The sequence below is a fragment of the Siphateles boraxobius genome, unplaced genomic scaffold (assembly GCF_051911475.1).
Source record: "Siphateles boraxobius isolate OS27281-9 unplaced genomic scaffold, OSU_SipBor_1 46, whole genome shotgun sequence".
NCBI classification, from domain to species: domain Eukaryota; kingdom Metazoa; phylum Chordata; class Actinopteri; order Cypriniformes; family Leuciscidae; genus Siphateles; species Siphateles boraxobius.
The window spans coordinates 19,858,658-19,883,905 of record NW_027509097.1 but is presented as its reverse complement, the minus strand read 5'-3'; the positions used below and the strand labels follow the sequence as shown (position 1 = coordinate 19,883,905).

General features: G+C 38.0%; 1 protein-coding gene and 1 long non-coding RNA gene across 4 annotated transcripts in view; both read left to right on the top strand.

Annotated features, from left to right (window-relative positions):
- The window catches only part of LOC143710229 (uncharacterized), a 202,693-nt gene that overhangs the window by 1,108 nt on the left and 176,337 nt on the right, over positions 1-25,248 (top strand). The gene's annotated exons all lie outside the window — the stretch shown is intronic.
- The window catches only part of svild (supervillin d), a 195,653-nt gene that overhangs the window by 41,808 nt on the left and 128,597 nt on the right, over positions 1-25,248 (top strand). The window lies entirely within an intron of this gene.

Sequence of the window (25,248 nt, the reverse complement as noted above, 5' to 3'; positions counted from 1 at the left end):
ACTGCTGGACTGTGTGATGAAGATGAGGGAACTGCTTGACTGTGTGAATTGTGAAAGCATTGCCAAGGACCTGGTCAATGCTTTGTGCAAGCCCATCATCAAAATGTTTTAACATATCGTAAATTTCAATTGTTTGATAAATTATCTAACGATTATACCTAACTATCAACAGTTATATGTGAAACGAGCTCAGTCGCATTAGAGATGGATTCTTGTTTATATTGAACATTGTTATTGAACCGCATGTTTAACAGCTCTAGGGTTCTTAAATTGTTTACCGCGGTTTCATTTTGAACAACACTATCGTAACACTTATCGTATCGCCGGGTGTGATTGCAATGTTTTGTATGGTGTTTTTCTTTACACTTTCCCCCTGGATATCTGGTTCCTACAGTTAGTGGTAATGTTAGTCAACTCTATGTCTTCTCTTTGTTCATATACGACAGTATTCGCATGAATTGGCGTGATTTAATAAAATGACGGTTTAAACCATCATCTTCGCTTGAGACATTTACATTATATTATACCATACTAGTTTTAAATAGCGCTTAAATGTATATTTTACCCCTTTTATGCGGCTACAGAATACCGCACAAGGATCTCTGAAATATTTTTTGTGTAAAACATCTATGTAGGTCGTGTATAACATCTAGGTAGATCTATGTTTTTAAAAATACACCAAAACAAAGAATGAAGACATCTTTCTATAAGTGTCCCTCAAAACACAGTGCATCCGTGTACAATGATTTATCAGAAAATTACTTTTTTCTGAATAATCTCGCCAAGTGCGGGTGCTTGATAACTATTGAACAACCCTGAATTCGGTTACTCAATAAACTCAATAAATAAAATACATCCTAGCTACTTTCTAAACGCTTGTTACGGAGCTTATCGCGATCCATTCACCCATCCATATGTTTTGAACTTTTAATGTTTAATCAACATTTTGTTGGAAAACATATGGTGGATTTACTCAACTTTTTATGTCAACAGGTTCTGCATAGCGGGGTAATGTCGCATTTAATTAACATTGTTTATTTCAGTAAACTTAAGTTTATTACATAAGATTAATTAAATGCCATTTAGTTGAATCAGGTTAACATTCTTAATTTAGTCCAAAAACTATTAAGTTCAAATAATCCAATTGTTTCGTTTATTTAGGGATTGTGTTCAACAACCTTTACAAATATATCTAATAAGATAACCTTTTACAAAATCTTTACTCGGTAAAGACTCTTATTGGTTTTGTCGCATCCAATGCACCCCCAAAGTAGTTGTTTTTATAATGATTAAAACCGCTTTAATTAATATTATCATGGTCTACACTTTATGGTAAAACACTAACATATCAGAAACTCTTTTAAATATAAACATTAAAAAAATGTATCTTGCTGTTAAAACACATAAATAACGTTTTATTTCAAATTGTACACCCCTATCCAGCATGATGGGAAGGGGAAATCCACAGGCTCTCTGAAATATTTCATCTCTTAAATATTCTCATCTAGTATTTATTCATTAAATTATTAATGCGCAAGAATCAAGACTTATAATACCATTTTATTATAAAATTGTGAAACTCCAAAGCTCCGACACGGTCGCAAAGAATGATGAGTTAAGCGGTCCAATCTTTTATTTCAACAGTATTTTTCTTTACAAAATGATGATAGACCGATATTAAATATACATAAAGTAGACAATAACTCCATTTATTTGTGATCCAACCAGAATAGAAAGTCTCGGCACGCTACCATGTCTTGGTCTAGGGTATAGTTGACGAGGCCTTGAATTATTTCGGCAAGATCTGTTTTGGCATTTTTTGATGCCAGTGACGCACAGAGATCTGTTACAAACGTAAACATAACGAGTAGTTCATCGACTGCGAATTCGTGACTAGATGCATACATCACATCCAGAACTTTTCTGAGGATTACGCCTGTCGGCTCTAGGGTGTTAAAAAACATGGGCGTCACATCGGTCCATGTCCCCACCAACCCTCTTATGACATCCATTTCTTTTTTGAGATTTGTGACACGTTTGGTGTCCCGCTCACAATCGGTTTTCCTATCGCACGCAGCATCGATGATACTGTCCATCAAGTAAACCATCTGGTCTCTAAAATGATCTTTAAACATAGAGTCTAGCGTGGCCCTTAAACGACACTCTTTCCCCGTGGAGCACTCACACAGCGGATGATACTTGTGTCCCGCATCGCCGGAACTCGACGGGCAGTTGTTCACCGTCAGCTTTTGCGTCGCCATCTCAGAGGTTTCTAGATTTTCAAATACGAAACTGTTTGATGGTGAAAGTTTCCGGAATCTCTTGAGCGAGTCCTTGCAGCACAATCGTCCAGGCCTAGTGCTTTAACGCTCGGAAGCTTGTGATCAATGAGATCACTTTAGATCCACTTTAGATCAATGAGATGTTGTAGTACCCCCGCAGTCGCGTTTTTTACGATTTCTATTCCGACGTCGTTGAAGCATCCGTCCGTAGCGTTGAAACGGGGTTTCGTCGAAAACGTCGAAACTCTGTGTAGAGTTTATTAACCCATGCGATTGGGGTCCGCCCTCGCACCCCTGGTGTGTACGGCGGGGGTCGTCATCAGGACGCCGTAAATAACCATGTCCTGCATATCTCCGAGAGAATTCAGCCGAAAATTATTTTACGATACTGTTCAGTTTATTTAAAAAATATTTTTCATTGAACACCGTTATATTTGTTTTCTCATTCAAAGTCATGTTGAAAGAACCTGTTTCAGTTAAGTAAACCAAAAAAAATAATTACTTAAGTAAATGGAGTTAAATCAACACAATACTTTTCAAACATTTTACTTTATCCATTTGAGTCGAGATTACACAACTGAGTTTAATTAAAATAGCAATATAGAAAACTAGGAACAGTACAATTTGAAATAAAACGTTATTTATGTGTTTTAACAGCAAGATAATTTTTTTTAATGTTTATATTTAAAAGAGTTTCTGATATGTTAGTGTTTTACCATAAAGTGTAGACCATGATAATATTAATTAAAGCGGTTTTAATCATTATAAAAACAACTACTTTGGGGGTGCATTGGATGCGACAAAACCAATAAGAGTCTTTACCGAGTAAAGATTTTGTAAAAGGTTATCTTATTAGATATATTTGTAAAGGTTGTTGAACACAATCCCTAAATAAACGAAACAATTGGATTATTGGAACTTAATAGTTTTTGGACTAAATTAAGAATGTTAACCTGATTCAACTAAATGGCATTTAATTAATCTTATGTAATAAACTTAAGTTTACTGAAATAAACAATGTTAATTAAATGCGACATTACCCCGCTATGCAGAACCTGTTGACATAAAAAGTTGAGTAAATCCACCATATGTTTTCCAACAAAATGTTGATTAAACATTAAAAGTTCAAAACATATGGATGGGTGAATGGATCGCGATAAGCTCCGTAACAAGCGTTTAGAAAGTAGCTAGGATGTATTTTATTTATTGAGTTTTTTATTGAGTAACCGAATTCAGGGTTGTTCAATAGTTATCAAGCACCCGCACTTGGCGAGTTTATTCAGAAAAAAGTAATTTTCTGATAAATCATTGTACACGGATGCACTGTGTTTTGAGGGACACTTATAGAAAGATGTCTTCATTCTTTGTTTTGGTGTATTTTTAAAAACATAGATCTACCTAGATGTTATACACGACCTACATAGATGTTTTACACAAAAAATATTTCAGAGATCCTTGTGCGGTATTCTGTAGCCGCATAAAGGGGTAAAATATACATTTAAGCGCTATTTAAAACTAGTATGGTATAATATAATGTAAATGTCTCAAGCGAAGATGATGGTTTAAACCGTCATTTTATTAAATCACGCCAATTCATGCGAATACTGTCGTATATGAACAAAGAGAAGACATAGAGTTGACTAACATTACCACTAACTGTAGGAACCAGATATCCAGGGGGAAAGTGTAAAGAAAAACACCATACAAAACATTACAATCACACCCGGCGATACGATAAGTGTTACGATAGTGTTGTTCAAAATGAAACCGCTGTAAACAATTTAAGAACCCTAGAGCTGTTAAACATGCGGTTCAATAACAATGTTCAATATAAACAAGAATCCATCTCTAATGCGACTGAGCTCGTTTCACATATAACTGTTGATAGTTAGGTATAATCGTTAGATAATTTATCAAACAATTGAAATTTACGATATGTTAAAACATTTTGATGATGGGCTTGCACAAAGCATTGACCAGGTCCTTGGCAATGCTTTCACAATTCACACAGTCAAGCAGTTCCCTCATCTTCATCACACAGTCCAGCAGTTCCCTCATCTTCATCCGGCGTGTTGGATTCGCTCGCACATTTGCAACTGATCCATTGTGCAAGTCAAGATCGTCAATGATTGGATCAATGTTCTTCATATTTTCAACCAACTGACTGGTGTTTGCTTTCAGAAACCCTTGATGATCTGAGAATATAAAAAATTGAAAAATTAAAACAGGAAAAGGAAAATGAAGGCAAAATGGGGAAAGAATATAAAGATTGAATCTAACCTTGTATTGACCCGTTTCTCTTCTTTCCCAGTCGCCCCTTTTGGACAGTATTTGGCTTTGATAAAATCTGTAGTAAAATAAATAAGTGTCGTAAAATAAAAGGCTATAGTTACATTTCTGAATAATCCAGGAGCATGACACCAGATAAGATAAATTCATCATGGCTTATTCTACAAAACCTGATTCAATAGTACCAAAAATATTTCAAATTTGTACATGACGCTGTTAGATCAGAATGTAACTTTCCTTAAAATTGGTCCCAAATAGTTAACTCCGACTGCTTAATTAAGATTAATTTTATACATTGTTTATACATTTATACATTAATTTTATACAAAAAACTGTTTTAATAGTTTCTCATGCATCACACTTACAATTTGCCGGTACATTTGACTTGGCAGAAGTCATGTTGATATCAAAGGGGGAGCCATGAGTTAAACCAGTTATGATAGGTGAAAACACATGGTCACCATCAGATGCAGAGATTTTGCCTGTTTACATAAAATATCTTTCAGTTCATCTGTCACTTGTTCATTTATTTTATTATTGGAACCATGAATTGAGTTAATTCGTGGCTTTGATAAAATCAGCAGTAAATAAAAGGCTATAGTAATGTAGTATAGTAAAATAATCCAGGAGCATGACAAATTTGTACATGACGCTGTTAGGTCAGAATGTAAATTTCCAATTGGTCCCAAATAGTTAACTCGGACTGCTTAATTAAGAATAATTTAATACATCACATAGGTAAAACTGATTTATTACACTTACAATTTGCCGATACATTTGATTCGGCAGAAGTCATGTTGATGTCAATGGAGGAGCCATGAGTTAAACCAGTTATGATAGGCGAAAACACATGGCCACCATCAGATGAAGAGATTTTGCCTGTTTACATAAAATATCTGTCAGTTCATCTGTTCATTATACAGCCAATAGAGTACCTGCCCCCTTTTTCACAGTCGCTGGTTACCGGAAGTGTTTTTACTTCCAGAAAACGCCTGTTGCACTCTATAATGTTTCTTATTAAAAATAAATATAAACCACACTAACATGTTACTTGGATGTCCGGTCGTCCTGCAGTGTTTGCCGTCTCTAGAGAGAGAGAGAAAAGGAAAGTCCATGTTATTTTAAATGGAAAAAAAATCATGCAATCATCCTATAGGCAGTAACGCAGTTCATTACAGTACAATGATGAAGTTTACAGTTCTTTTCCATTCAGGGGCGCATAATATCATAAATATTGAACCATCTGAAATAAGACGATGGACGGTGCCCAGCGTCAGAATGTATAACTAAATTATGAGAAAGTGTATTGTGAAAAACGCTAGGCTATATAAATAGCTTTGACTTAACTTTTATATATTTTGGTTATCACATTGTGCCATTCATATTTATAGCTTACATTTTAAACAATTTTATCATGCAAAGAGCTAAAAGTTAAAATCAAAGACAAAGTAAAAGAAGAATTAAAAAGTAGCCTACCGAAATTTAAAAAGTAAGTAACTGAAAAGGAATAAAATACAGATTAAATAATTAAATAGGCCTATGCAGATATAACCATTTCTGACAAATATAATCTAAATAATATTTAAAACATTTATTTTAAAGTCCTTTATGGAAACCCCCCAGCGGCCAACTACAGTAAAATGTGATTGGATGGGGGGAAATATATATATATATATATTCTGAAACGTATATGACGTCAAAAACATTTGATATAGAACATATAGCAATGTGTAAGAGCAACAAAGCATGCTATAACAGCAATAGCATGTTTAAAACACTAATGAATTATACCGTCTTTTCCTTATGTGTAAACAATCTTTTTAAATAAAACACTGTAGCATAAATGAATTATAAAGACAATACTCACTTTTAGACATGTCTTTTGATGAGGTGGTAAGAGGAGTGAGGGTGCAAAAGTTTTTGGTCCAGAAATGATTTGTCTTGGCTGTATATAAAGAAGAGGCTGGGCAAAATACTCTTGGAAAACGTCAGAGCTGTGTGTCCACAATGTTCTTTCAGTAGGGAATGGAGTCCTCTCACAGCCGTAGCCATGAGGTCCACGTAGGTCATCGTTAACATTTTTTATCACCTCTTGTTTTTTCAGGTTACACATGGCAATAAATTACTGTAGCCGCTTAAGGACTAAGCTGTAAGCCTCCAAAATGGAGGAGGTCAAAGGGCATGCCTCCTGCTATATAGATAACCGATAGTATATTCTCAGTAAAGGGGTTCACCCTGCATGTTTCCACACTGATTAAGGATAGTTCGGGAGATACAAGAAAAGTAAAAAATGATATACACCTTATACGTGCAATAGATCATAGCTACCGTAGAAAAAGTAAGATCATGCTTTGAATTAAGATGAGTAAAATTAAATATGCTGTGTGATGGACCAAAAAAGGTACATCGCGTCTCTGAAAATGTACGGTGGTTTTCTAAATGATACAACGTAATCTAAATAAGAGCAATGTAGAGTCCTGGGATTTCTTAAAAACAAAAACAACAACTACAAAAACAAAAAAACATTGTGACAAACTTTGACAACATGTTTCATGCGGCATGGACAAAAATACTGTTTGAAATAATTTGTATAAGATCTAAGATACCAAAGTACAGTTTTTGCTTTATTTTTTGAACAGACGCTTTAGTAAAAATAATACCTTAGGTTAAATTTATGTAAAATCATTTATATCATACAGAAGTCTTCTAAGAAGATAAATAGAAGATACGATTTTAATAAAACGTTAAAGCTTTGATTTAAACAGTCTTTTAATTTTAAAAGATCTAATTTAAACTTTTAATATTTCAAATGAATTTAGTATGAATAAAACTCTGGAAAGCAGACTAACTTTACATATGCTATGACATTGGCACATCCCAGAGGCTCATCTGTCCTGTAACTCCTCTCGTCTCTGTGAGGGGGTCATGCATTCATTTCACCCTGTAGTTTATCACTGAAGGAATAAAAAAGGAATACAATTTTGTTTATGACTTTGGACTGTTTTTATCATTGCATAAAGAACTACATCTTCGGCACTATGAAAATGTAAGGTATTTTATATATATATATACTTTTATTTTATATATATAAATTAATTTAGCTAAAACCATGTTTAAATCGTTTGAATACATTTTAGTAACATGTTTGTTATTATTCATTGAGTTATAAACTTTATTTATAATCATTTAATTTAAATATAGAGATTAGTTTATTTATGGAACTGAGTTAGTATGAGTGCAAAACAGCTTAGAAATTATATCAAATTATTTATTTATTTTTATTTATTTATTTTGGAAAATGTAAAAATGCCTTTTTCTGTGATGGTCGTGTTTAGGTGTACGGGATAGAATATGCTGTTACAGTACAAAAATCATTATGGCTATGACTAAATTAATAAACATTATACTTTAGGTCTCCATTAAACAAAATCATTACAGTAATCTTCTAAAAGATAAATAGAAGATTCGACTGTATTAAAACGTTTTATTAAGACTTTAAATAATTAATTGAATTGAATTGAAATTATCTTTTATTTTTAAACTTTTAAGATTAACTTTTAAGATTAACACTAACAAAACATCCTCAACAAACGTCTCATACTGCTGCTGGCCTGACACACGCACACACACACACGCGCGCGCGCGCACACACACACACACACACACACACACACACACACACACACACACACACACACACACACACACACACACACACACACACACACACACACACACACACACACACACACACACACACACACACATTCCTCCACCACTCTGAATCACAGAGTGTCAAAACGCCGGTGTGGGAGAAAAACACTCAGGGGATATTTTGTATCAAAACTTTAAACTTATTGCATCTTTGTAAATACATTCATACGTTAAAAGGACAATGATGTGTTGGGATTTACTTCTTCAATTCTCTGAAAATGTAAGATGATTTTCTTTATTTTGTGTTCATCTAAAACAAAACTAATTGGTGCACTGTGTTTCAGTAAATTTAGAAAACATGGTTATTTTTAAAATGAACGATATAATCATATCATTTATATACTTTTAAAGAACAGAATGTATTTCAACTCTACTTAGGGTGAAGATAATATATTTGTAAATGACTAAATGTAAATGTTATAACCGTTTCATATATACTTGTAAAGAACAGAACGTTTTCAACTTTAGTTAGTGTGAAAATATTATATTTGTAAATGACTAAATGTAAATTTTATAAATATTTCATTCATATACTTTTAAAGAACAGAATGTGTTTCAACTTTAGTGTAAAATATGTGGCATCATTAGAAAAACTGTTTTCTCACTTCCACCGTCCTCAGCGATCCCCTCTCCTCTGGAATATGGAGGGAGATCCTGCGAAGCCGCGTGTCAAAGTTCAAACATAAAACCTTCACAACTTCATTAAATCAAACCCTTATACCCACGAGGCCAGACACATGGCGGTAGATTTACTTCTTCAACCCAGGTGAAAATTTATTTATTTATTTTGTGTTTTGAAAAGATATTGTATTAACCGTTTCATTTATATACTTTTTAAAGAACAGAATGTGTTCAACTTTAGTTACTGGGAGATATTTTCTCACTATCCCCATTTATATAGCGTGCTCAGGAATGCCAGGATATCGGATGACACGCACACACTCACAGACAGACGCACACACACAGTGCGGAGACTGTCAACTTTAATCCAATTCTTCACCATAGTGAAACGGTAAGATGATTTTACTTTTGTAATTCTAATCTATTCTAATCTATATGCGACATTAGAAAAATTATTTTCTCACCCCGACACGGAGGGGATTTCCCACACCAAGAAGTTATTTCCCCCCGGGTCAATAGGTCAAAATTAATGGGGCAAAGACAACTGGCAACTTGATATATCATACAAAGGTCAATAGGGTAAAGACAACTGTCAACTTGATCGATCGATAGGTCAAAGGTTAATCCCTACATTAAAGGACCTCCGGAACATCCTCCGGAATGTCAAAGGTTAATCCCTACATTAAGGGACCTCCGGAACAACCCCTCCGGAAGGTCAAAGGTTAATCCCTACATCAAAGGACCTCCGGAACATCCTCCGGAAGGTCAAAGGTTAGCCCCGCCCACCTGTCAATCATAGGGTCATAAATCATTTTGACATAAGGTGAATCATATAACTACTAACATTTCTTTAAAACAAAATTGATTTGACAATTTCATTTTCTTAATGGCATAAACAGGCTTGTCACGGCCGGCTCGCAAGCCGCGACAAAGGAGGAGACAACACGTTGGATAATGCTCTAAAGGAATAACATTTATTAAAGTAAGAATAATTAAATGGGAAAAAGATAAGATGAAAAGAAAACAAACAATTGAAACCGGTAGGCAAACGGCACGAGGATGGGATAGCCGTCACAGCTGAAGGGAACTGCTTTAAAGGATTAGTACCATCCAAGATATCCATGTCTTTCTTTCCTCAGTGGAAGAGAAATTAAGTGTTTTTTTGAGGAAAACATTTCTGGATTTTTCTTCGAATAATGGACTTCAATGACAACCAACATTTTGAAGTCCAAATCAATGCAGTTTCAAAGGTCTTTGAAGTGCTTCAACGGACTGTGCACGATCGCAGCTGAGGAGGGGGGTCTCGCGAAACGATAGGTCATTTAAAAAAAAAAAAAAAAAATCAAATATATATAAATATATGTATATATAATATTATTATTTTTTGTACATTTTTTTTATATATATATACTTTTTAACTACAATTAACTACAGTACCACCCTATTGTTTACAAAGTGACCAATACAATTTGAACTATCCTCCTTCGCACGGTCAAGTGGGGCGGTACTTCCACCGACGCCGGCGACATCGAGCCTGACCTTTCAACGTGATGATGTAGTTCCCGGCACGTTGCAGATCATCTCAATCTGAACAATTGTAGTTAAAAAGTGTATATATATATATATATATATATATATATATATTAGGGGTGTCACGATTCTCCAAATCCTCAATTCGATTAAATTTTCGATTCTAAGGTCACGGTTCGATTCGATTCTTGATTTTTACATTTACTTTTTTTAAAGCCGAAAGCGGCCAATCAGGATGCTCTCTGTCTTACATGCGCTTCATGAGGCACACTAGCAAGGTCTCTCGCTCTCTCCCTCTCTGCCGTGCGCGCGCTCTACGGTTTGGAGCAAAGTTTTTTCTGTCTTGCATGCGCGCTCTTGCTCGCTCACTCTAGATTCCGGGAGATTTTAACTAATTTGCGTGCATCAGGGAGCCGCTATCAATATGCGGGAGACTCCCGGAACTTCCGCGAGACTTGGGATGTCTGCAAACTGTGGCTTTTTTGAAGCGCGAACGTTGTCAACATAACTCACTGGAAATCCGCTCGGATTTTTTTCCGCTTGGCACACTGACCGGACGTGACATGGGGGCGTGGCAGCATCGACGATTCCATTTTTTTATTCGAAGTTCGAGATTGTGAATTAATTTCGATCGATTTCAATTTAAAATCGAAATCGTGACACCCTTAATATATATATTTATATATATATATATAATTTTTTTTTTAAATGATCCCTCATTTTGTGAGGATAAGACCCTCCTCTTCAGCTGCGATTGTGCACAGTCCGTTGAAGCACTTCAAAGACCTTTGAAACTGCATTGATTTGGACTTCAAAACGCTGGTTGTCATTGAAGTCCATTATTCGATGCAAAAATTAATTTCTCTTCCACTGAGGAAAGAAAGACATGGATATCTTGGATGGGCATTGGGGTGAGTAAATTATTAGGAAATTTTCCTTTTGAGGTGAACTAATCCTTTAATTGCCGGCATCAGCTCCAATACAGGTGTAACTCCTCAGTCAATCCTGCAAACCAAACAAAGGGAAAACAAACAACCGACAAATCTAACCCATACTGGGTTCATAACACCCTCCCCCATAGAAAAGGGTTTCCATTTGAAGAGCTCTTTTCCAAAACGCGATAAACGCCATTTAAAAAAAAAAAATGAGTTTGTCACGTCATTCTGTTGTATACCGAGCCTACTCACTGCTCCATAAATGTTTCTAACCAAATCGCTACATAACCCTGTTTAAATTGTACTGAAAGGTGTCGCTTTACTCCAAACCGCGACAGCCGCTACACTCGTTTCGAGTCACAGTGCGACATATTCTCTCGGCCAATCGGAGTCTTCGAATAGCTGTCATGCGTGAGGTGTACGTGAGGCGTGAGGTAAACATCGTCAGTGTGAATTAAATATGTCGGAAAAATGAATGTGTTGACTGTGATAAACACTTTTGATGGGTCCGAAGAAGCTGTTAAGCCCGCGCCAGGTGGAAGACGACGGCGTTTAAACGAAGACAACCACGAACGTCAACAAACTAAGAAGATACGCTACTCTGGTGGAGGACGGATCCCCACCATTGGATGTAAACACACCTCAGCTAAATGCTTTTGCCAAGCAGATAGATTGACACCCGATGACCTTGTCATGAATTTTCAGAAGTTTCATGACAAACCTAATAAGGTGGATCAGGACGCGGCACTTCTTCACCTGATGAGCGTATCTGAGGTAAAACGGCAACGTCAGAACGACGAAAACCGACAGAAGGGGAGGAATGTCACCGTGAAATACAGCCTGCTGTGGGATGAGCACCCCAACAAATTGCCAGTTTGCAAGGCCACATTCCTGTCAGTTTTGGGTGAGTAAAGTTTTCATGTTTGGAATACACTGATGGGCGTCATGTTTTATGCTATTAGAGGGATTGTTTTTTGGCTACTTATCAGAGAAAAGTAATGATGATACACAACCCTTGATTTGTGTAGTGGATGGCTAAAGCCATTTCTAGACAAAGCGGTGTTCACTGTTTGTAAACTCCAGGGGTGAAAGTGTTCATGTCTTACTGGTGCTACTGGTCAGACGCTTTATGAAATGTAGTAGGAAGGTGTGTGTGTGTGTGTGTGTGTGTGTTTATCTGCTTGTCTGATGGAGATAGTGGAGGAGACTGGAGCTGTAAAGCGCTGTTCAGGGAAGGAATCAAGGGGCAGGGGGGAGTGCACACACACACTGTGTGTGTGTGTGTGTGTGTGTGTGTGTGTTTGTTTATTTGGTGACAGTCCAGGAGGCTTTAAAGTGGTGTTAAGGGAAGCAAGGGGAAGAGGTGTGGTAAAAGGGAACGTGTGTGTGTGTGTGTGTGTGTGTGTGTGTGTGTGCGTGCGTGCAGGCATGCGTGTGTGTGAGAGGCTTTAAAGTGGTGTTGGTGGCAGAAGGGGCGGTATGGGTTAGGGCAGGGGTGGGGTGGGGAACCTATGTTTCGAGGGCCGGTCCCCGGTATAATTTTAATGTTGTGCAGCTTCACATGAAATTACATATTTTGTAAAGAAATTACATTTGCAATACAATTAAGTTATATTTAGGGATCCTAGAGAATGAAAAAGGTTCCCCACCCCTGGTTTAGGGAGTATGGGGAAGGGGAAGTTTGGGATGTGTGTGTGTGTGTGTGTGTGTGTGTGTGTGTGTGTGTGTGTGTCACGTGTCGTCAGCAGAGCAGAGCAGAGCAGTGGTGCAGTGTGTGTGTGTGTGTGTGTGTGTGTGTGTGTGCGCGTGCGCATGTGTGTGAGTGCGAAATCTACATTATTGGGTGTCAAAAAAGGTTGCGAGACAATGCTCTAGACTACTTCGCTAAAACTAAGCTACTTGGAACATCAAAAGAAGTGTTTTAAGTTGATTCTGTACTGGACTATGTGTATAGTGCGTGTAATGATGTGTATGCATGTTGGTTTTACATTGAATCGATCTAATTCATTAATTTACCTTCACTTTACCACAGGAATCAGCAAAGACCGGGCCTCCCGGGTTGCCCGTTATTATGCTGAGACTGCAGAGGCTCGTCCGGAGAGAAGAGGTGGTGCGAGAAACATCGAGGGGAACGACAGTAGAAGGCAACTGATCATAAATCACATCAAGACCTTCACGTGCAGGGCCAGCCACTATGGGCGGAGGGGAGCACCTGGGCGCAGGTATCTGCCAGCTGACCTCAGTGTGCGCAGGATGCATGGGCTCTTTGAGGCTCTAAACCGCGCACACACAAGCTACTCCCTCTACTACTCTGTTTTTGCCAAAAATTTCAATCTTGGCTTCGGCCACCCAGCAACTGATGCATGTTCTGATTCTGCCAAATACAAATTCAGAATCACAGATCCAAATATGACAGAAGCAGAGAGGCAGATAGAATCTGCATCATTCATTTTGCATCGTCGTAGAGCTCGTGTTTTCTATGACCTACTAGGCAGAGTTGCGAAGGATTCTGTGTCTGTCTGCTTTGACATGATGCAGAATCTGATCCTTCCCAAAACTCCAATAGGGCAGGCCTACTACTCTCGTCAGCTGTATCTCTACCTGTTTGGTGTTGTAAGACACCATGGAGAGAATAGTCGGCTGCCAAAAGAGGATGTCCATCTCTATGTGTGGCAGGAAAATCAGGCTCCCAAGAACAGCAACATTATTGCATCTGCTTTGAATGACTGCTTCACAGTTCGCCTTGCCAGTCAAATTCGCAGATCCAAGGGGCTTCGGCTCTTCAGTGACTCGTGCTATGGACAAAACAAAAATATGACCATGGTCTCCATGCTCATGGAGCTAAGGCAAACCTTCCCCAATCTTTGCATCGAGCACACCTTTCCAGTCAGGGGGCACAGCTATCTCCCCGCAGATAGAGTTTTTGGCAGGATTGAGCAGAAAATCAGAAGGATCGACACAATTCTCCTGCCACAAGAATACCATGCCCTCCTGCAGCAGTTTGGTAATGTGTACATTTACGGCACAGACTGGAAGGCTTTTGATTACAAGTCAGCTACAAAAGAGTGCGTGAAGGCGCAGAGAAGCTTCAAGATCAGTGAAGCACGCATGCTGGATTTGAGTACCAACAAGGTTGGTATAAAGGTGGCATAAAATGGGGAGTACTGCTTCCACAGTGTGCTGAAACGGGGCAAACGGTGGGCTGACCTGAAACCTGCCATTCTTGAAAGCCAAACCACAGTGAAGAAAGCAAAGAAGCAAGATGTGGTTGCACTCCTGAAAGCAATAGGTGTGTCTGAGGCAGTGAGCGCATTTTATAGTGATGCACTATCTGATGTGAATGAAAACGCTCACCAGAGTGACGAAGACCCAGAATAAATTCCTACAGTGTAGTGAATGAATGTAATGCAGTATGTAATGCAGTATTAAATTTTATCTTTGTTTTATTGTTATAAAGGTTATGCACTTCAAGCAACAACATTTTAATTGGTTTCGCACTTAATATTGCACTAATTGGCCATTTGTTTTGTATGTGTGTTATGTTTTACTGTGTCTTTACTGTGAATAGCGAGCGCTCTATAGTCTCATATAGAGCTCATGATATTGTATGTTAACTTATTTTAAAAACAGACTGAAAAAAATGAATGGTTTTATAACATTTTTGAGCAAAGAACACATGGTGGATATGTAGTGGAGAGTGGATATATAGCGTTTTGAAAAGAAATATAATAAACTTTGGATTAATGATCATTAACATTCTTGTTTGATTTCTCAATTATTGTTGATGGTGTTCAGACTGACCCAAAAATGATTTTTAACTATATAAATTAAATACTTACAAAATATGTAGGTCTGGGTAAATAATTGTCCTTTATCTCAAAACAATCAAAATGGATATATAGCGTTTTGGAAAAGAGCTCTTCATTTATGAAACCCAACATAACCCTTCACCCGATAACCCCCCATACTGTAAGGGTGCTTTCACACCTGCCTCTTTTAGTTCGGTTGAATCGCACTAGAGTTCGTTTTCCCCCTTGGTGCGGTTCGTTTGGGCAGGTGTGAAAGCAGCAATCGCGCTCGGGTGCTGCACATTTTCGGACTAAACCAGCTGCTGTAGTCAAACAAAATTATTATTTAGATTGTCAATAGCGCTCCCTTTAAGCCATTACTGACATACCGCTTTCTGCACTCTCTCTAAAATCTCATCATAAACACTGAAGTTGTCCGCACTGCACAGTGAATTTCTTATTTATATCGTGTCTAGACTTTTTTGTTTATGGGGGGATTTGCGAAAGGATAAAGCTTGTGCTGATTCTGAACATACATTGTGAGTGAATTCTCCGCATGTCTGCTGGATTTTCCTCTTTGTTTACTTCCGGGAGTTCTGTTGGAATTTTCCCGCACGTTAATTATGACCAATTTAAGTGCAGTTGTGGAAATATGTTCAAGACACATCTGGCCAACGAGTGATTTGGATGTTGTCACGTGACTGCATTTTGGTTTTCTTTCATTAACTCATCAACTGATTTGGACCAGAGCAATCAGTGTGGTGTGAAAAGGAACCAAAACGCCTGAAAAGGATACAAAGTATAATTTTTCGCCCTTAGTCCGGACCAAATGAACCAAACTACAGGTGTGCAAGCACCTTAAAACACCAACCACTTCAATTTACTCTCAATGTCCTCAGCAACTACGGGCCCTGTAGAAGCAATTTAAGAGTAGAGGAGAGCAAGACATTGTTAGAAAACAGTTAGGAAAGGTGTGGAGCTCTAGACAATGCGTCTGCCACTACATTGTCAGTACCTTTGATGTGTTGGATTTCCAGGGCGTATGATTGCAGGAAGAGGCACCAACGAGTCAATCGCTGGTTTGGGCACAGCGTGTAAATAAATGAGCGGATTGTGGTCAGTATACACGACTAATGAATCTGACACTGATCCAACATACACCTCAAATGTTGCAGGGCCCAAATCAGTGCTAAGGCTGCCTCCTCAATCACAGAATAATGTAACTGATAGGAAGAGAACTTTTTTGAAAAAATAACTAATGGAACGGTGAATTCCCTCATCATCAGCTTGTAACAGTACAGCTCCCGCACCCACATTGCTAGCATCAACACACAACCAAAAAGGGCGATCAAATTTGGGAGCGGCTAACACAGGAGCGGAAGTGAGCAGTGATTTGGCTGCCTCAAAAGCTTCCTGACAGACAGAAGTCCATACAAAAGCTGCTTTTGCCTCTGAATTACGGACCAGTAAACCGAACTTGAAATGGTGAACCCTCCACAGGTAACAGAGCCAACACTTGATCGCCAGGCATAAATTGTTGTTTTTCAATTTGCCTATCGTAAAGTGACTTCATACGTCTCTGCGAAGAATGCAATTGTTCTTTTGCCATCTTACCTGCTTCATACAATCTGCGCTTAAAGTCGTTCACATAACTAAACAAATATTGAGGTGGTGTACCCTCAGCGGAGCACAGCCAGTGGTCCCCGAACGGTGTGCCCAAACACCAAATCATTGGGACTGAAATCAGTACTTTCCTGGCTTATCTCACGCGCTGACAACATCAACCATGGCAATCCCTGTTCCCAATCACCCTCCATCTCTGTAGAATAAGCACGCAATAGGGACTTCAAAACGCTTCAAAGCCCCCTGGCTTTAGGCAGAAGCACTAGCTTTATTGTGCTTTATGTGCAACAGTTTCAAGACCTGCAAAAACAAATTAGACGTAAAATTTGAACCCTGATCAATCTTCGGAATGCCACATTTTTGGATTTCGGATTTTACACATCCTTCAATTTTGGCCCAAAAAAAAAAATGACGAAGGATTCTGTCATAAGTCTTTCTTACACCTAAATGTCCAGCAAGTTTATAATGAGAAATCTCCAACACCAATGATCAATATTTCTGTGGAACTACCACCTGCATGAGATGATCCCCAGCAAAATCACTTCCATGAGGAATCCATTTCCTCACCAACATTCCATCCTGCAAAAAATAACCATGAGCAACATGCCTAATTTCATCAGAAGACATCACACTCTCAAACAATTTATGGAGAGAAGAATCAAGTTGCTGCTCCTGGATCTATTCAGAAGAGGAAACAGAAAAGTTATCAGGCAAGGAAAATGTTGGACAAACTACAGAATCAGAGGATGACCTTAGCTGTGCAGAGGCCGTAGATTGAGTTATAGCACATGCAGTAAATCCCTCTGGAAAATTCTTGTTGCTCTCGTCAGGACCCGGAATGGGAAATGATGAAACCACAGGAGGGGAAAGGTATCAAGCCAAACCCTGCCCCTTGCCAAATTATTTCCCAGGATTATATCCACCCCCTCCACTGGCAATGATGGATGCACTCCAACCACAACTTCTCCATTCACAAGTTCAGATGACAACATTATTTTATGTAAAGGGACAGACAGGACATTTAACCCAATTCATCTAATAAGAACACTAGTCCCAGTATCACTCACAGAGGAAAATGGCAATACATCCTGCAAAATAAAGGACTCTGAAGCCCCGGTGTCTCTCAGTATTGTCACTGGAACTTTTGTCTCTTTACCAACAATTGACACAAGCCCAATTAACATCCCTTTTCCGAATTTAAAACTACTCTTGTGCGTTTAAATATAGTCATCAGCCAACTCAGCAGCTTTAGCAGCCATTTCAGCTTTCTGCTCATTTATAAATGTTGCTATTCTAGCAGGAACAGAGTTCTTAAACTGGTCAAGCACAATTAAGTTAGTCAACTCTTCAAACGTGCTTACCTCAGATGCAATACACCAGCGATTAAATGCAGTAGTGAGCTCTCTAGCAACCCCCACACGAGCCTCCTTTACACCCTTGGGCAATGTTCTAAATTTTTGTCGGTACGCTTCTGGTACTAACTCGTACGCTTTTAAAACTGCCGCTTTAACGGTATAGTAATCGTTGCAGTCCGAGAGTGAAAGGGCAGAATAAGCTTCTTGAGCTCTGCCAGTGAGCACACATTGTAAAAGCAGTTTATGTTCCTTACTAGGCCAATCTCTTGCCGCTGCTATTTGCTCAAACAATATAACAAATATATCTGGGTCTCGCTCAATAAACCTAGGCGGCATTGACTTAAAATTTCCAGCAGTGTCAAACATTTGTGAAGCACCCTGCAAAGCATCAGCTGAACCATTTAGCCCACCTTCTCTTATTATCTCCAAGCGGTATTTATGCAGCTCAACATTAGTCTGTTCATTCCTAGTTTTTTCACGCTCTACTTCCAATTTCAAACGTTCTTGTTCAAGCTGTAACAACAATAATCGTTCCTGTTGCTCAAAAGTTAAAAAGCCAACATGAGGTTTAACTTGACCTGTAGTAGCTGTATCTGACATTTCAAATAATACGGCCTGTTTTTTATCAGTCTTGTTTTAAGTGTTTCTCTAACTGTACTATCCTTTAACCTCTTATCTCCAAGTTCAATTCCATAATGATCCGCAATTCTAAATACGCTGAATTTCCTTACAAAATAACCGAACGCAAAAACAACAACAAAGCGCTTCCAAATATTTTGAAATACCACAGGAATTTTCGCAAGCCGCGACAAAGGAGGAGACAACACGTCGGATAATGCTCTAAAGGAGTAACATTTATTATAGTAAGAATCATTAAATAGGAAAAACAAAAACAAACAAACTAAATAGGAAGACAAAAACAAACAATTGAAACAGGTACGCAAACGGCACGAGGATGGGAGAGCGCGCCCCGTCACAGCTGAAGGGAACTACTTTAATTGCCGGCATCAGCTCCATCACAGGTGTAACTCCTCAGTCAATGACGTCACTCACCCTAACTCCATCCTGCAGACCTAACAAAGGGAAAACAACCGACAAATCTAACCCATACTGGGTTCATAACAGGCTTTACTCCCTTGAAACTTAAACTGAAATGTCACTGTTTCTGTCACTGCGACTTCCCGAACAGGCGAATGCGCACACGCACACATCACTTTTGGAGTAAAATTGAAAATTGAGGGTGCAGTGCATCGCAATGCATCGTGATATCGAATTGAACTGAATCGATGACATGATAATCGTAATCGAACCGAACCGTGAGACCAGTGTAAGTTCACACCCCTAGTACACGGAGAAAGTGCAGGAGGAAACGTGGGAAACGGGCTGGGGTCTCTGCCCTTTGGAAAGCTCACCTGTAGGCTGGATGTGATAAGCCTTCCAGTTGCGTCTGTTGCCTGGTGTTCGCTAATTTTCGTCTCCTGAGAAGAGCCCTGTTCTCTCCCGGTGTCATCACTCCACCTAAAATGCCTTTATCAGCGCTCGTTCCGTGGTAAACAAGACCTTTTTGCTGAACGACTTTTTGTCCTTTCACAAGCTGGATTTTATGTTTATAACTGAATCTTGGACACAGGGGGGAAATTTAAGTCCCTTTTCTGATCTGGTTCCAAATGACTGCTCATTTTTTAACTCTCCCCGTCAAAATGATCGAGGAGGCGAGTTAGTGACTGTTTTAAAATGGACTTTCCTCACTCGCTGTCAAATAGTTTCTATAAAGGCTTTTTCTATTTTTGAACTTCAATTACTAAGTTTTGAGTGGAAGGGCCCTGTTCTATTAGCAATGATCTATCGCCCCCCACATCTTGTTAAAGATTCTGTTCTTGAATTTACGGAATTGATGGGAGTTATTACAACACATTTTGATCGCTTTTTATTAGTTGGTGATTTTAATGTTCATGTTTGCTGCCCATCAAATATGCTATCGAATGAGTTCTTAACCCTCATCGAGTCTTTTAACCTGGTACAGTGGATAAAAGTTGGACACTTTGGTTGGACACTTTAAATGTGACTGCTCCTTTTAAACTGTTTAAACCAAAACCAATAACAGATCATTGGCAGACCTCACACCTCTCACGCAGAGCGTAAATGGCAAAAAGACTGACTTCAATCCTCATATGATATGTTTAAGGACGGCCTTTGGGGTTACCAGAATGCTTCCAAGGCTGCAAAAGGCTGCTTCTTTTTCTAATTTAATTTAGACCTAAGGTCTTGTTTTCAGTTATAAATGCTGTTTTAAACCCACCTGTTAACCATATTCCAAATCCTTCAAATGTACTCTGTGAATCTTCCTTGGGGAAAGAAATTCAAATTTAAGACCACAGGCGATACGTTCACAGAACCATCCTTGTGCGTCTATTGAGCCACTGGCCTCATGGGAGGTCTTTGATCACATTTCTTCACACTATCTCACTGAAATGATTGCCACCCTCAAAACTTCTTTCTGTCCCCATTATGCGAGGCTGTTGACATTGGTCTGTTATCCTTTATGAATAAATGTTTACTAAATGGTACAGTTCTTACATGCCTGAAAGTAGCAACTGTTACTCCTCTTCTCAAGAAGCCTTCATTAGACACATCTGTTTTAGGCAAGGCAAGTTTATTTATATAGCACATTTCACACACTATGGCAATTCAAAGTGCTTTACAGTACAGAATTAAAATAATCACAAAATAAAAGCAAGAAAATTAAAACCGTTATAAAAGAAATTAAAAGAGATATATGATACAGTTATGAAATTAATTAAGAGTAAAAAGATGATACATAGATAAACTTCTCATCTGGCAAAACCGGTGTATCATATTTTTCACAACAACCAGTTTCACTCTGAGATTTTCCCATGTTGATTACACTGTGTCTGTGGTGTTCTAAGTCTGTGGTGTTTTAAATAATTATCGTCCAATTTCTGTGGTTCCTTTGTCTCCAAGGTGCTGGGAAAATTGTGATATGCTAACTTAAGTAACTTAATCTTTTAAATAAGATTCACATTTCTGAAGTCTTCCAGTCAGGGTTTAAGCCTTTTCACAGCACTGAATCTCCTTTGTTGAGAGTCTTAAACGATATTTTTGTTGCTATTGATGCTGGTCACTCTTGTGATTTTAGTACTCCTAGACTTATCTTCAGCCTTCGATACTGTTGATCACTTATTGCTTCTATCTAGATTAGAATCCCTTGTGAGGCTAAAAGGTTCAGTTCTTAATTGGTTTAAATCTTATTTATCTGAGAAGTATTTCTATGTTTGGATCGGCAATTTTTCCTCCCTGCTGCTCCCCTTAAATCTGGACTTCCCCAAGGGCCTATTTTGGCACCATCGCTCTTCTCCCTCTACATGCTTCCCTTAGGTTTGATTCTGGGAAAGTACGGAGTAACTTTCCATTTTTAAGCAGATGATACTTAAAATCTACTTGCTAATAAAAAGAACTCTGTGACTGTTTTAAATGTGATTTAAAAATAAATAAACTGAAACACATTATTAGCTATTTGAGAACGTAGTAGTACAGCTAAAGGATAATCATTTCAATTACCGTTATTTGTCGACTTTTATTCAAATGGATTATATATATATATATATATATATATATATATATAGCATAGAAAAAGTGTAAAGACCAGTCCCTTTACAATCACTAAAAATCTGTCTTTCATCTCAGTTGGCAATCTCTTCCTTTTCAATTCTAGTCAAATATATATAGCTGAATTAAACCAATATTTCCACTTGCCATTGTGTAGTGTTTACTACAGTTGACAGAGTGGATCTGGTAGTCCTAGCTCATGTGAGTGAATGGAGGAGGGAGACAATTTGCATATTCATGGTTCCACATACTAAATGAAGCAAGGGTGTAGTTACATTCAAGCTATTTTAAGGCATGAAGAAATAATTTTCACAGGAAAAAAAAAACATTGGAATATGTCATTGTGATTATCAATGATGAGTTTTAAGGGATAATATTATTGACTGGAGGTGGACTTCAAAATCATGTTGCACCAGTCAGAGCCATAGCCTTGTGGGCAGTGCTCCGACCATAGGCGCCAATTTGTGTTTCTGCCAATGGGTGCCCACACTCCATAACCCTGGTATAACTGGGCAAAGGAAGGTGACACATCATACACATATGCAAAAAAAAATCCCCTTAAAACATATTAACATACTCATTTCTCGATAATTATTTATACTTTATCATTTTCACTATCTTCTTGCGAAGACAAACACACATATACATTATCAATCAAACAAAATCACGTATTCTTTCGAATGACTGATTATTTTGGAGTTAATTACTTAAAATACAATTTGTCATTGTGCAAAAAAACATGAAGCACAAGCTTTTTTTGTCAGGTTATGATGTTGTAATGCTAAATATAACGGTTGAATTGTATTACGACCCTCCGGGACCTGATGTGAGATCCACCAATAAGAGATGTTCCCGAATCTCAATCGATTTTTTTTTGATTGGTCAAAAAGAAGGGAAAATATGTCGTTCTTTTGTGGGTGCTCGGGGGTTCTCCGTACATGGCTCCGACATATAGTGCAATAGTCCTTTCGGTTACCTGAGTTTGAGTCCCAGCTCATGGTCCTTTCCTGATCCTGTGCCCCTTTCTCCTCCCCTATCGCTTTCTGTCTCTTCTTGACTGTCCTATATCCTATAAAAGCAAAAATGGCCAAAAATATAACATGTTAATGAAAGACAAGTATTCTGTGGACACAGAATGAAGGATAAAAAAATATATATGGATAAAATAATAATAATGAAGACTAGTAGGTTTAATCACACTGCGTTATATTATAATATAAATTATTGAAGACTACTTTTATGATGGTTTTATGGTGTGATCTGATGTTTTTGTCTTGTTTTGTGTTCTATAGAACAAATACACTCATGTCATTACAAACTTATAGGATGTTGAGTAAGAGTAATGTAATTAAAAAAAAAATTGGTGAACTTTTAAAAGTTCAGCACAGGAAGGTTATTTCTCAATGCAGGTGGTCAAGTATATTCAAGGAAACTGTTCTCTGTTGTGAAGTGGAAGGGGAAATGTTGTCTGTAGATTCAGTGTCAGGGGAAATCTGGTGTTGAAAGCGGTCCAACGCTCTTCCCTGCTGCTTTATCCTTCAGAAAATGATGACCAAGTCTCAACTGTTAGTTTTGTAAAATAGCTGGTTATGCAATGATTTAAATTCCCAAACATTTTGTTAAATGTTGGTCTGATGGATGTACTTGGCAAGCATGTGGGTTACTGTGAGATTTCAGGATATTACAAGGGAAGCTGCTTTTCAGGCAACACTTCCTCTCTCTTCCATTGTGACTTCAGGGATCAAAGGTCACAAATACCCGGACGGTTCTTCAGGGCTTTATTATTCGATTTGGCTAGAAATCAAAGATGTGATCACTATTTGTGATATATCAATAAAGATTTGGACACAGGTTTCCTCCACTGAGTCTTTAAAGCATTCAGGAAGCTGTTTTCAGCCTTTGAAATATTTAGTGCATTTGCTCAGGTCTTTAGTCTTTTGAAAGAGTTTTTAATGCCTTTGACTTTGCTTGTCTGCACAAGCACTGATTACTCAGTTGTGTAACTTTAAAGAAACGGCGAGCTTGAACAGTCAGAAGCTGTTTGGCATTTTTTTTTATACCATTTGATATTGTTCCTTATGTTAATCAAGTTCTTTTTTTGCTAAAATCAGTCAGAACTTAATTCATTCTCCTCTCTTACCCCTTCTCACACAAGTAGTCATTGATTCTATGCCTTCTGTTGATAAAGAACTCTGGCTCTCAACTCTTCATATAACAGATTATTTATGGCTGTTCAATCGGTTAGACAAGTAGGAACTGATTTAGAAACTGCTGTTACCAAATTTTCTGTTCATGGTTTCTCTTTTTTTTTTTTTACTTGATAAAATGTTTCATTGGTATATTGTACCTACCGAGTATAACACAAAACTACATTGCACCAGCTGCACACTTCTTTTTTTATGAACGTTGCATTGGCAAGCCTTTTATTGCAGTGTGCATTTCACATTTAGTTGTCGTAACGAGAGGGAGAGAGAGGACACTGTAGCGCTCAATTACTCTTACTGTTTTTGCGGAACATATTTGCGTGAATTCCCCACATTATAAGCACAAAACTTCCTGCTGCTGATGTCTTTCCAAATGTATTCTGCTCTTGATTATAAAAAAAAATCTGTACTTGTTCAAACAAGTGAGTTCTTGGTTTAAGCACTCCTTTATAGGTAGTAACAAGGAACACACAGTGGACCCCTAGATGGCTTGTAAAATTATGCACACTTCTAATCATAGATCCAATGTGAGACGTTTTGCCTCTCGTGGTATTTACTCCCTTGGAAGGAGAATTGTGGGTTCAGTTGTTTTTGGCATTTTTGGTCATGTTCATCAACAATGATTTTATGTCTCCTGGACCCTGTTACTGTAGGAAGTCCTCAGATGATCATATATTCATTTTACCTTCTGCAATAGGTTAAACTTTATGGGTAGGGATTATTTATCATTACTTCATGCTTTGTAACCAGACCTTGATAAATGTCCAGATAAATACAAAATCGCTGTAGCTCAATGTCCCTGTGATTGATGTACTTTGCACTGGATCTTTAAATCTGCTGGTCTCAAACCAAAAAAATGGAAAATTACCAGGACAAATTATTATAAATATGATTTGTCATAATGTCTGACCTTTGGATCAACAACAGCTCTTGATGGCATAAAAACATGAAAATATGTTCTGAAAAATCACTAACAATAGAAATAGAGAAAAAGTCTTGCATATGTCTTTTGACATGAGAGATTACGGCTTCTCTCAAAATGATGTAGGCCAATCTCATCTATGACTCCACTATTACCTTGTTCCTCTTCCCTGCTATTCCACACCCTCCTCCCATCTGTCTTTTCCTTTGTCCCATGATCATTTTTTATTCTCACCTTCAATACTCTATCTTCAGGAGCAATCGCCTTGCTCTCTTTTGCGCTCTATCACAAACTTATTCTTTCCCTTCCAATTATTGTTCAACACATCCATTTTGTTTCTTTCTGCCTTTCTCCCTCT